Source organism: Chelmon rostratus, chromosome 16 (assembly GCF_017976325.1).
Source record: "Chelmon rostratus isolate fCheRos1 chromosome 16, fCheRos1.pri, whole genome shotgun sequence".
Lineage (NCBI taxonomy): Eukaryota > Metazoa > Chordata > Actinopteri > Chaetodontiformes > Chaetodontidae > Chelmon > Chelmon rostratus.
Window position 1 is genome coordinate 3312821 of NC_055673.1, and position 14518 is coordinate 3327338.

Here is a 14518-nt window from a genome sequence, read left to right on the forward strand (position 1 = left end):
CATGTCGGTTCAAACTGAATCTGGTTTAAAAGTGAAAGTGTGGACACATCTAGACATCCAAATCAACGCTTTCCGCTGCTCGAAACACTCGAAACATGATAAATAATAAAATAAAGAAGTGTCCAGATGGTAGAAGCCACAATTCTCTGTCATGTTTCTGTTTTAAAAAGAACAGAGAGTCACAGACGGGTACATTCAGCCAAGTAACAAGCTGCTCAGCGACGAGTTGACTGCCAAACGAAGGTCAACAGTAGCTACTTAACCTCCGGTCCTGAGAGAGTGACCTCAGCCATATCTACCCTACTGACACACACACACACACACACACACCAGACGAGGCTGACACACTGTGAGCCTGTTTCTTTTTTACTGCGTGTCAAAGGTAATCACAGTGACAGATGGGCATTCTCCACCAGAACGGCACAGCCATAGACTTCAAGCCTCACCCTGCACGCCTCCATTACACCACTGCCACTTGTCACAGTTTTGTCCATCTGACAACGAGTAACTTCATCCGATGTTAAATTCCTGCAGTCATTGTTCAGATGTGTGAAGTATTTGCCGAGCTACGGCCAAATGGAAGTCGACTGGTCTTACTGGTCTTCTTGTTTCAGGATAATCCCACCTGCTTCTCGCTCCTGAAACAACAGGAACTACAGCAACAGAAATGTGCAGGACTTGATTTCAGCCTGCTATTGAGCATTAAGCAGTTTTTATTAGACCCTACAGCCAGACAAGAATATTGATATTGGGCAAATCTTGCAGGTCTGTGACTTCATGCAAACTTGTAATTGATTATATTTCAGATTTATCCATCGACGGCCACAACCCCTAAAATTCATGCCAAAGCCAGCTGCTTGTAATTTGGATCTCCATTTGTAAGCAGGTTAAAAAAGTAATTTGGGCTTTTTGGGAAAAACAGTTTCAAACTGTGAAATGTTCATCGCTGGCCGAGTAATTCTTTAATTCTTGTTATTGATTGGATTGAATGTAGTTGATGACAGTGCACGTGAAGATGGACTTTTACACACTCCATGTTTTGCTTAACGGGCAACACTGATTCCAGGGTTTGTATGACTGTTTGCGATGATGATTCGATACCGAAGGCTACAAGGCAGTCACGCGTTGAGTGCTCCTGCGAAGGGCTGCAGCCAACAGGCAACAGGGTGGGGGTCAGTTCAGTTCACACTCAGGGGGTGTAGTTTTAGTTAGAACCTAGATCAAAAGCTCAAAATTAAAATCGTGTTACTCCGATATGATGTATCAACCATTATATCAAGCCAAGCTCCTCATTTATCCTTAAGAAATAACACAAAACTGAGTTATTTAGTGTTAAAGAATTAGAATTTCTGAAGCCCCAGTCAGACTTTGAGCGCAGTATATTTTGAAATTGAGATAATTTGAGCGGGGTAAAAATTCGTAATGCACGTGCTGCATCACATTTTGGACTAAAACCCTCCGCTGATATGATGACTGACGTAACGAGCCGTGAACGCACGTCTGAATCAGCTGCGTTTGCAAACGAATTCAACCCAAACCTGGTCGAGGAGGAGGAGGAGGAACACAACAGCTAGCTTCAGTCCCCCTTCCCTCCGTCTCTCTTTTAGCTATAACTATATACTATTTCACAAACTAGAATAATAAATGTATTATTGAGTATATTATTGGTCCATTCTCTTCAACAAAAGCACATAATGTCTGTAAATGGTAATCTTTGGGTTGTCTTTTCATTCCGAGTGATTGATCATCTCTAGGTTACATGAGATTGTAACTCCTTGAGTATTAATATCATGTTGCTGGTGTTTCTATGATCGTAATGGTTATTGCAGGGTATTTATACATTTTGAAATCTTTTCTTTTTGTATTTTTTTTATATTCCTTTCAAGGACTTTTTAATTTTCTTTCTCTTGCTTATGTACACTAAAGTCAGTGGTGTCACGTGGGAAGCATGTGCACAAACGTGAGAGGGTGATAATGTATAAATTCATGTTTGGATCATCATTTTCTTAAATGTCTTTGTGCAGGGAGAGTCGACGGAGCGTGCATGCTCTTTTTCAGTAACACCCTGCTTCTCCCTTCACACTGGCACCAGCGCAGTGAAACCAGTCTGCTGCTGGTTACTGGGGGAACAACTGGGGGCTACGTGCCCTCCTCAAGGGCACTTTGTTAGTTGCTTAAGAAAGAAAAGTTATTTTTTTTCCTCCATCTTGGTTGTCAGGCTTTCTAGTCCATTTTTTAACACCACTCTAAATTTTTCTGTGTACATTATTTTTACTGCAAATGTTATTGTTGCACTCTTTTATATTTTCCCGTATTTGTTCTCTTGCTTCTTTTTCTTTAATTTTCCTTCCTGACTGTTCAGTTTCTTTAATCTTCTCTATTTCTCGATCAGTAATTGCTCTTTGTCCTTACTCTTAGTTTTTATTTCAGCATCAGCTTTTGTTGTTTGTTCTGACTTTTTAATAATCCGTCGCTGTCGCTCTTCCATCATCTGTCGCTCTTCATTTCCTTGCAAGCTATCGATTTGTTTTACTTTCTAAACATTACCAACGTAGCCTAATAATCAGTGTTTTTTAATGTTCTGACTAGTGCATAACTGTAGGCGATAGAATTTCTATTAATCTATTTATTTTCGTGGTGGTATGTATAGATATTCTTAATGTTATGTTGTTTCAGAGTTCCTACAACTTTGGGCTACAGAGGCTTCACGCCTGCCTGCGACATGTTGTCAGTAGCCTAAATGCTGAGAGAGCGAGCTAAATGTGGTCCGTGTTGGTGTCGTCAGTGGTTTTTACATCGTGAACAAGTACAGCAAAATACGTCAGCCCCACGCTTCTGACACACGCATCCTGTGTTTGACCTTTTTGTAAGCTGTTTGTGAGAACGTGGTCCAAAGCGGACGTTCTGTTCCTTCGTTTGAAATCTGTATCCTTGCGTGTGAAAGCCATTTTAACGGCGGCAGAAGTCGCCGGCTCCTTTTTTGCAACACTTGGGCTACTGACACGAGTCAAAGCTGAAACTCTTCAAATGGAAAACAGGCATATTTCCACTCAGCAGACCGACACATGTAAAGAACAATAAGGAGAAGGGGAAGCAATACAATATACTGATCCTCACTGGAAAAGACAAAAAATATAAGGTATATATATACAGCACATATATATAAATATATAGATATATTCAATAAAGTTCTATATGAAAATGTGGTTGTGTCATGTGAATTATTGAGTGTAAATAACATCATAAAATACTGTTTTAAATTCAACTCAACAACTCAATATCTCTACATTTACACACAGAATATTCTGGTTTCTGTCCTTATTCCAAAAAAAACAATATTCCTACTGAGCTGTTTACATGCCGGATGAAGGTGGATATTCCACTAATATTCCCGTATATGTGCAGCCCTGCATACTGCGAACACAGCCTCCCTCTTCAGTCGTCAACCACCTTCTTGAAAAGGTCGGCACTGCAATACGTGTACATCCAAAAAGCTGCTGGCGGCTGTACCATGACGACTTCTTCTGCATGAACAGTATGTACTGCATGGTGCAACAGGTGTATGAAAAATTTGCAAGTCATTGACAGCATTATGGGATAGCAGGCTATCCCAAAATGACCTACTGAGAAGAACGGAAAGTTGATGCAGCTTTAACTTAATGCAAGTAAGTGTGAAATTTGCTTGGTAAAAAACAACCAGATCTCATTCCCAAGTCGTCAAACGCCAACGGTTTGTCGTACCCCTTCGTGTCTCGTACAGATGTGCAAGGTGTTCTTTAGCATCTGTTTAAGACGCCTGTCTGCCAGAAAGTCTTTAAAACAAAACACAGATTGGTTGGCTTTAAACGCCGAAAGTATTTAAGTTTAGGTAACAAATGGTTTCAGTTAAAAAAAGGTAGATTTACATGATGCACTTTAAGTTAAGCATGTTTCATACGTGATGCTACTTGTGTGATGTTATGTATTTCTAAGTATGTTACTAAGTTAGTAAGATACAAACCATGGTCTCCTGCGTAAAAAAAACATTGTTTTACCACTCCATCTGCCTGAACTCCTCCCGATGTGGAGTTTTTCACTCTTTATACTACGTCACCTTGCTGTGAGAGTCTAATATGGATGGATTTACATTGGAGTTAACTGAAAGCTCGACAGGCGACACAAATATTATTTGACAACGTTAGTCCAGCAAGGGTTGATCAATGTCTGTGGACGATGTGCACAGGGACAAGCCTCCACCCATCAGTACATCACCAGTAGACGTGCATCAGGATCTGCAGGATGTGCTTCTACCTGGACCAGCACATCCAGGATACAGTCGATAGTCTATCTAGCTAGCTAGATAGATAGATAGATAGATAGATAGATAGATAGATAGATAGATAGATAGATAGATAGATAGATAGATAGATGCCATGAAAAAGAATAATTTGATAAATCTGACCTAAAAATGGAAACCATACAGGCCTCGACAGGCAGTAATTAAGACGGTGCTGCCTCTTAATAATGCTGAGATGTCTCCTCTGGAGAAAAACACAGGGAGGGATTGTCAGCCCAGAGGAGATGTGACAGTTTTTAATCCCGCTGACAATAGATCTACTGGCAGAGCACGCTGGAGACTGAGATGTGTTTGGCTGCAGCAGTGAGGAGTGTGATTTGGTGTCAAAGTTTTAATTAGTTGGCCTCTACGTCTGAAATCCTCCTGACGCTACGGCGCCGTCCTCGCGTCTTTGTGCAGCAGGAACAGCAGCTCTGCACCGACATCTCTCTGTAACTGTGCAAAGACATGAGAAGCCACTGCACTCAGCCATTCTAGAAAGAACACCTTTGTTTTCTTGTCAGTGCAGCCACGTTTTGTCATGATTAAACACTGACTGCTGTCATGAAGAAGCAGCATTTGGCTGTTTGGATGCATGTAACTGCATTTCTATGTGCTGATCATCAACATCGGGTGGAACATCAGTGGCTTATGATTGAAAAAGCTATTTAGATCGAAAGGCAGAGTTAGGGACGTGGAAACTGAATCTGCATTTGTGACTCTTGCTGTTTTGTCGATTCAGCAGTTTGGGTGCAGAGTCAAAGGTTCATTGATCTGAGATGAAAGGTTCCCTTCAAAGTAATTAGAAGAAAGATTAAGGTGGTTGAGGTTAAACTGAACTGCTGGTCACGTGGTTGGGATTAGGGTTAGTGACCATTAGCCGGGTTCTCATTAGAAGACAATTTACCTGGTTGGAGAAACGTCACATGGACGACAGCAGTTCAAAACGCAGGAAGGGCCAAAGCACAAGCGTCACAACAGGGTAACTGATGCTGATGTCTCATATAAATAAAACATTATAATTAACTGTCACCTCAAAGCAAGAATCTCCCAGAATTCACAAGTCCTCCTGGTGTTTGCTGTGGTTTCCTCCCACAGTCCAGACACATGCCGGTTAGGTGGAACTCCAACTTTCCTACAGCGTAGGTGTGAATGATTATCTTTTAGGTGTTTGTTTGTTTGCATGTTTGCTTTTTTGGTGGACACAAAGGCTTTAAACGTGGACCAACATGTGGAACAACATGTTTCCCTGACGCAGACGTTTTTTTCTGTCGGCGCGGTCAGGTAGAAACCTTGTCGTATCACCACTGTGTGGCCAGTGGCCAGCATTTAATAAAAGCACAATATACTGCAACCCTTCACAGCAGGCCAGTGTCGACACTGGAGTTCTCCCATGGTGCACCTGGCTCTCCTGTATTATTATGTCTGGGGCTAGCAGCACAGTTGTCATACATAGAGCACAATATGATAATAGCTACCGCCTTGTGTCAGCTTTCATGAGTCAACAGGAGTCTGCCACCTGTGAAGACATTCTGCATTTTAATTTCCTCTCTTTATTCAGTCTGATGCTCGCCGTCCAGCTGTCTCTTCCAGGCCTCTTCGGTGGTGAGGAGCGCACGCCTGCAGTCACTGATAACGGCGGCAGGCTCGCTGACAGACGGTCATATGCCGGTGGGGAGGTCTGTCAGTCAAGATTACACTCTCATTTCCTCCGGTCCTCAAATCCTCCCAGAGAGGAAGCTCCCTCGACGGGAAACCTGGGCTGCCTGAGCCACGCTGTCGCTCATGAAAACTCAAACACACACTGAACTTCATGGACAGGGTTCATGCTCTGTTTCTGTAATGCCAGGTGTGATACACACACACACACACATACACACACACACTCCAAACACCAATATTCATCTTCCAAAACAAAATGTCACACCAGAATCAGTCAAAGTAAAAGGCAACCATTGTAAAACTGAACAATTTCTCACCTGATTACACAGGTATCGTACACATTAGCCTTGTTTTAAAGTCAAACACTCACATGCAGATTTTTAATAAATCGTGTATGTGTATGTGTGATTTACTGACGTTGCGGGGGACATTACTCTGTTTATACAGTCACATTGCAGGGACTTGCCTTACTTATGGGGTCCACATAATGTACATCACATTTGAGGGTTATGGTCAGGGTAAGGTTAGGTTTAGATTTAGGTTAGGGTTAGACAAGTAGTGAGCATGGTCATCGTTATGGTTAGGTTGAATGAGCAATCAGCTAGGCTAAAAACAAGGCTTAGCTAATCTGTTGCAGGCCACATTTTGGCCTTTCTCGCGGTCTCTTGAACCAGAGCATCTGCAGATTAATTCCATCCCACATGTTATGATCCACTAAAGTTAAACACAATAAGAGATGAATAAATCCTTGTTTTTGATGTCTTCGCCACATCTTGATTGTACTGGAGGGAGACTGAGTGAGATTCAACTCGTCTTTGTTTGGGATGGAAGAGACTCTGCAGAGATCTGCACTCTTCTAGTTCTCCCTAATTCTTACGCTCTCTGTCGAAGCAAGTTCATAAATCGAAGGTTATAGGTACAAAATCTCATGTTACATTTCAGTCAGCACTGTTATTCATGCCATCTGACATTAGAGCTGCTCAGTGTATGAACGAGTCTTTCATCTTCGAAGTGAGCTGACGACACCGAATCACTGTTATCACTGACTGAATCGGTAGCTTCTAGCAGGAGTAAGCCATTTTGCTACATATACACAGTGTGGTAGTGGGTGTGTGGGGGGAGACATGGGGGAGGGCGGCTGACAGACGGCAGTTCATGTTACTGTAATGTGTGTAACATGTTTTTAGACATGTGAGGCAGATCAGAGTTTTGCTTCTGTGAATATGCAAATGAAAACACATTTTTATTGGTCAAACTAAAAATCAGAGTAAAAAAGTGGAAATTTTGTGACGAAGTGAAAAGACTGAGGTTTTAATAATTCATGCTCTCCTTTACTGGCTCCAATCAGTGCAGCTCATATTCAGTTTTCTAACATATTATGTGATATTTGCTCCTTTTCTTGATTCCCCTTCAGTCAATGCCTCTCAGCTGATGTTCTAACTTAAATGCTGTCTAAATTTGTCTTTCAGTATCAGAGTGAGAGACAATTTTATGGCCAAAAATGTAAAATAAGAAGCTTTATTTTCTTTTTTGAAGCCTTATTGAATGTAAGTCAACACAACGTCGGACGAGGCAACATTTCATTCATTCCTGTAGCCTCAACGTAAAACCGAGTGAAGATTAGCAGGAGTGACATGAATCGTGCAAAATAACAGAATCCAGACGTACAGTATACGTGCGTATAGTATGATACTGTATGATTTATGTGGTTGTCTGTGAGTGGGCGAGCACGCACAAGTTTATTTGTTAATAAAGACATCAGATGCTCACCGACTGACCACCAGAAAAGCTGCAGTGGCGTCTATTTTTAGCTCATTGCTCGTTTTGCTTTAGATTTACGATGGTAGTCTGGACGTGTGAGACATTCTGGAGATCTTAATTCAATGTCTGTGATACTGCAGACACGTTCAGTAGTGCGTTACAGCTGGAGCCTGCTCTGCTTCCATTGGACAGTCTGTCAGTCTGGCTTTAGGGAGGAAGGGACCTCCAGGTTTCTTAGTCGCCGTTCTTTCCCGGTCCACCAGATGCCCTCAGACTTTTCTCCTCGCTTTCCGGACCCTGCCACTCCCATCTGCCCTCTGATTGCCTCATTCCCCTCACCTGAGCTCCCCACCTGCACCTCATTCACTCACCCAGATCCTTTGCTCCCTTGTCAGCCTTTTGGAGTTATCATGTTGCTTTTTCTCCTTGCTTTTGACCTTTTGATTTCTGTTTCTGCAACTCCTTTTCGTACTTTCCGCCCAAACCTGAAAGGTTGTGTATCTTCTCTTCTGACAGTAAACTCACTGCCCTCTGTCTGCCTGCCTCATTACCCTGCGTTGGGTCCTGCCCCTGCTGCCTCAGACATACCACCACCCATGACAGGTGTGTGTTCACTGGTGTAAATGGAGAGAGATCGGGGAATGTCCAACTAACTTTTCCCACACACTTCTGTTCTGGGCTTAAGCCAATAAAGCTGCAAATATTTAAGGGCTTATATCAGTTTTCGTTGAGTACAGCCTCGCAGGAGTGTATTTTCTTTCCGGTGGATTGGATGACGTTGAGAGTGAATGACTTCTGGAGGCGCAGCATAGTAGAGATCTGGCACTCGGGACCTTGACATGCAAAGTTTACAGGCAGCATGGGACGGGCTACAGTCTCTCCTCCATCACCCAACCATTTGTGATGCAGGTGCATCAGCCACAAAAAGCTTTTTGACAGCCTGCATATGTCTCTGAATATTTCTCTGGACTGTGACCGTCCACTTCACTTCCATCAATTCAGACTCTTTCCTTTCTCTCTGGCATTTTCAACCCTGCTGCCAAAAAAATAACACTGATGTTAGAAAATCCTGCAAAAGCCCAGAATAATGTGACCACTTCCAGAGCTCTTCTTCCTGTGCATGGCAACATGTCGAAGGGAAGACTGTGGTTAAGCAAGGAAAGCATGAAACACTTGCTTATGGAAAGATCATGTTTACGGTTTTAAAAAAGAGAACATTCATTTCAGGTCCGACAGGATGCAGTTTCTGGCCCCCCCTGCATGACTGTCGGATACATTACATACCCACCACCCCGACCAGGGGCGCCTCACCTACCACACTGACACTGAACTGGACACAGCACTGGATCTCCAGGGACACTGGGGTTGGTATTTGCTACCAACAGAAAGAACATTTATCTCATCAGTGATCAAGTTGCTAAACAAGACTCACATGGATTCTGCTTTTTTGTGCGGCCATTCAGTTTTTCTTTTCTTACTTTTCACTTTTTTTGTTTTTACTAGTCTTCTTGTGTTTATCTTTCTGCTGCAAATGAATAAAAAAAACTAAAACCTGATGGAACATCATGCAATTATAGTGATATATATATGTTTTTAATTTGAATGTGTCATTTATCACCAATCTGGAAATGAGGCAAAATCATCAATGTGTGTTACCAGTCATCCACCCTGTGCTTTTGTGCCACAGTCACACATTGTACCTGAAATTTCCCTTCATGTTGGGACTTACTGAGTAATAACTGGTCTGTGGTCTGATGCAGGTCTGATGAGGTGGTTTGTGGCTGCAAAGGTGTGGATATTGACCAGTACAGGGAGGTCAAAGTAACAACAATAAAAACAAGGAACAGTGAGGAAAATAAACAGTGCAAAGCTTGTCAGGCGATGTGGAAGCCTAACGACTAGCTAACAGCTAGTTTACTGATACGCCATCAGGATATCAGCAATTAGGACAGCACATCAACATGAGTGACAGTTGCTGTGCATAAAAACGAACAGGAGGAGGAGGGTTTGTAGCACACTTTGCTGACTCAAAAAGAAAAGTTGTCGCTTTAACAACTTGAGATCTGTGCTCGCTTCACCTCAACACTGTTCCTATTAATTTGAGAAGGATCATTTGATTCTCTGCGGTGCAGTAAAGTGGATTGGATGACGTTAGCAATGTATGACGTCGGGGGTTCAGTTTAAAGCAGGTTCAGACCACTCACACTGTGAACGCTTGAGTGTGCATCATCATATTTGTGTGTTCCTGCGCACGCATTGCGGAGATGCTCAGTGGAAACGGAGTGCACACATGTGCATTTGAACAAGTGAATTTGAGAGCGTGTTTGTGCGCACAGCTCGTCTCCAGGTTTGTGTTTCTCCTGCCACGTCAGTCCTATTGGCCACGGTCTAAATTTAGCCAGCAGGTCGCAGCCAAACAGCATGGGAGACGCTTCGGAGAGACGTGAGCCTGGAAGGAGGTCAACGTGGTGACTGAGATGTGCTGCGAGCAGGATAACAAGAACCAAGCCGGCGGTATCGTTAGCAGAGGGAGAGGGGGCCGACGAGGGGCAGAAACCACGAGTCAGAGTAATCCAAACGCTCCTGAAATCACACACACAGAAAAGTTTATCTTATCACCGTCACTCTGCTTACCTCAGTGTCATGCAACTATCCCAAAAGTTGACCAAAGAGCATTAAAAGTTGATGTGAAAGTGTTCTTCGCATTTGAAAGTAGTACTTTTTTGTGCTGCCTTCAGTGCTGTTGGAAATATCAGAATCATGACTTGAATGTTCATGACTTGTACAAAGAATAATTATAAAGGGCCATGCGGGGGTCTGGCAGTCTAAGTTTGAACTGTATCATATAACAGCATGTAACATGTAACATCCTGAGTTCAAATTTAGCCAGGACCTTTGTTATATGTCATCTTTCCCTCCTCTTATTTCCTGCTGCTTGTCACTTACCAAATGGGAAAATGGCACAAATCTAATATCCTGTATTAAAATGATGTGTTGCTAAATAAAATGCATTATGTAGTGGTACTGTGTATAATAAACAGTGAGTGTAGTGTATGTGAGTGTGGGCTCTGTACAGGTCTTGTGTAAGACAGCAGGTGTGTTCACAGCTGGTTCTTTGGTCTAAGTCATGCCAGTAAATGATGAACTTTTGCACGTTTCATGTATCCTGTCTGGATTTATTCTGCCTTATTACAAAGAAAACAGAAATTGCAAACACTGGGCACACTCCAAATACTCCCTGGCTCCATGCCAGTTTCAGCCAGCTTCCGCTCCATTTCATTTCAGCACCTGAATCAACAGCGCTGATGTCAACAGAATACCACGTGCACTGCAGCATAATTACTTATCTCTGAAGACATTTTGCATGTGTATAGAACCATGCTAAACCAGCAAATGAAAACAAGCTGCAAAATAAGGCACAAACATTAAATCTGTGCTGTATCTGGTGTTCGATCGTTTTGATTTGGAGAAGCATCGGTCCATCAGAAATGTGTCAGTGTTAGAAGAAAGTTTTGTGCAGCGATAGGCTGTAATGACAAGAACAAGTTATCCATCTTTTCTTTTGCACAGGATGCAGACAGGTAATAAATTAGCCATTAATATTAGCCTCTGTCATTTTTCATACACGCTGCTGCAGCCTGAATGAGCTAGCTGGTGTCGTTTCTTATCCACATGACATTCACAACACTTCCATCCACACCCCCTTAGGAGACAGGAAGTGCAAACCACTTCTTATTGTTGGTGCAGCCTGTAATGTGTCATCTTTTGTCAGAAAGAATCTTTGGTTCGAACCACCCATCCACCCCGACCTCCTCCATATGTGAACTTTGTGGCTCTAAAGACTGAATCACCTGAATATTTCCTTTCCTTTTATTTCCTATTTCTCCATCCACTAATGGTCTTACACAACACAACCAAATACAGAAACACCCTGCAAGTAGCACAGATGACAACAGATCTGTTTCCAGGGGCCACAGAAAAGTGATGAACTCAGGTGGGACACGCTTTAGTTGCTATGATTTGTGCCTTTTGAAGCTGTTGAACATAATGTACACTTAGCACAACGCTTCAGGATTAATTGTGTGCATTTTAACATACTATTTGAATTGGCTGGTTAGCAATAAACAAAAGGAAAAGGCTAGGCTAACAGCAGATATCTGCAATAATATCTGAATCATGAAATCTTGTTGAATTAAAGCAAAAAAAATAGCTAATTTTAACCATAGCAGCAACTAGCAGAAGCATATCTTTCGTCATTTGTGATACTTGCAGCACGCTTTTTTATTTGGTTGTATTTGTCATGTCCCATCGTGTCTGATGTGTCTGTTCACAATGTCAGGTCTCGTCATGCACTTCCTGTCTTATTGTGAAACCCTAACACTCATCTCAGTCCAGACCCTTGACTTCCTGATGTGTTTCCCGCCTGTCTGATTGTCTGCCCCGCCCTGATTGTCTCCACCTGTTCATTGTTACCTCATGTTTATATAGTCCTGTGCCAGATTGTCTCGTACGTCTTCTGCTCCTTGTATATCTTCTTGCTACCAGTCCTTGCTATCGTGCCTCTGATTTGTATTTTGATATCCTAGCCTCCTTAGTTTGCATTTTTTAAATCCTTAGAGTCTTTCATTACAATATCTGAAATCAAAGGAGTGGAGGAGGCGGGCAGCCTGGGCAGGAGGAGGGATGAGAGAATTGATACACAAATAAAGAATAACACAAATAATAAATAGGCTCCAGCATCCCAGCCCCTAATTGTTGGCCGCAGCAAAACAATTACTTATTTCTTTTCTGTGCCCTTTGTTTGCATGTAAGCCTTTGTCCTTTTTGTGAATAAACCAGCCTAAGTGCTCGCCTTTTGTTGGAATTGATTGTGTCCTGCATTTGAGTCCTGACTCCTCCGAGCCCCACGGGCCTTTCAGCATTTTGTGTCTTTGCAGCGCATGTGCTTTTCTTAATTTGCTTGTGTTTTTGTCCATTTTGCATGTGTTTTCTTAATTCGCAGTGCACTGAACTCACCATACTCTAGTGATCTGTTCAGCAAAGAGTTCATATAGAAGCTCAACATGCACATCTGTCACAACTGCTGCTGGACTTGTGGATATTTCATGAATTAGAATATGAAAACAATTTTAAATGATGACTAGTAGTATAGTGTAGTAGTGATATTTTATTCATATGTTATATTTTACATTTAAATTGATGAAATTCCAGTAGAAACTCAAAGACATGTCGTTAGCAGATGCCATCATGTCGTTAGCAGAGCCATCTTTAGCATGAGGTGAAAAGTGGAACGGTTCATAAAAACAGCTACTGAGGAGGCAGCGACTGTGAACTGCGAACGTGGTGAGAGTGCAGAACAAGAGATAAATGAAACCTGAGAGGGGGTGACATTAAATATTCATGTCATGTTTAATAATAAAATGAAGTCATTCATACTCAATCAATTCAGTTCAAAAAAGTTGCAGAGACAGTTCAGCTCCCATTCAGGCGCAGAGAAGCACTTTGTTCAAACATAGATCATCCAAGAAAAACAGCGAAGGTAAAAACATGGCAGCGTCTCACACTTTGCCCTCTACTATCAGTCTACAATGTTCTCTAGATGCATCTGCTTGTCAAACTGTTTACAAAGTGTAGCACCTACCTTACACTTGATTTAAAACATTACATGTACACTCTTCTTACAATGTAAGTTGTAGCTTCTATACGCTGCAAGTGAAATCTGATGATAATAAAAAGACACAGAAAATAAACATATAGTGGGATATAAATGAAAAAAAAATCTGAATGTGTGTGTACCATTGTAAAATAGTAGCCCTGTCATATGAGTATGCAGGAAATATATTTCTAATTAATTTCTATCTCAGTGTTAATTAAACAACAAAACAACAGCACACACATAGAGAGTAGAAAGGTAGCTCTGCAGACAGGAAGGCATTCGAGGACAAACATTAAAATCAAACAAATCATGTTTTTTTCACACATCGCTGAGAAAAAACGAGTTTCTAAACCGAGGTTCTCAGATTGGAGGTCAATAAACTGTCCCTGTGTTCGTTCAGTGTGGGGTTTTTTGTTGTTGTTTGTGAGGCTGCTGATGGTTGTCATGTTACCTGAGCGGACAGGTGGCTGTGATCCAGCTGATTCAAGCAATCAGAGTGCCAGCTACAGCAAACAATCACCAGTCACTACAGCGCTTAAATTAATTTTACAGCATTAACGTTCCAGAATGAGACAGAATAAATGGCTCATTTGAAAAAACTTTCATTGGTTTTTTAAACTCAAGATTAAATTAAACATACACTTCAAATAAGAGTAGAGAAATTAAGTTGCCAGTTTTTTAACATTTAGCATCACGCTTCATAAACATGTTAGCATTCAGGCTACCCAAATACTAGCATGTTTAGCAAATTTAAACCTGCAAATTAAACCATTTCCTTTAGCTGCTACACTTTGTTTTTGTAACAGATTGTTTGACCACAAGTTCATATCAAATGAGTGGAATAGCTGGCATTTTTCTTTTAAAGCTAGCATTATTCAAAGAACTTATTTGTTTATCGAATAGTAAATTGCCTCCAAACCCTGCAAGATGATTAGTAAGACAATACAGGACTGTTTCCCAAACACATGGCCTTTAAGATCAATATAATTAACACAAATATGCTAAAAGGGGACATCTCACAGTAACATAGCATTACAGCTTTAACCACTGTCTCCATTTTCAGATAAACAGGCTAAATTTCAACAATACTACGTCAAATAAGGGGGTCATAAATCAAAATGTAC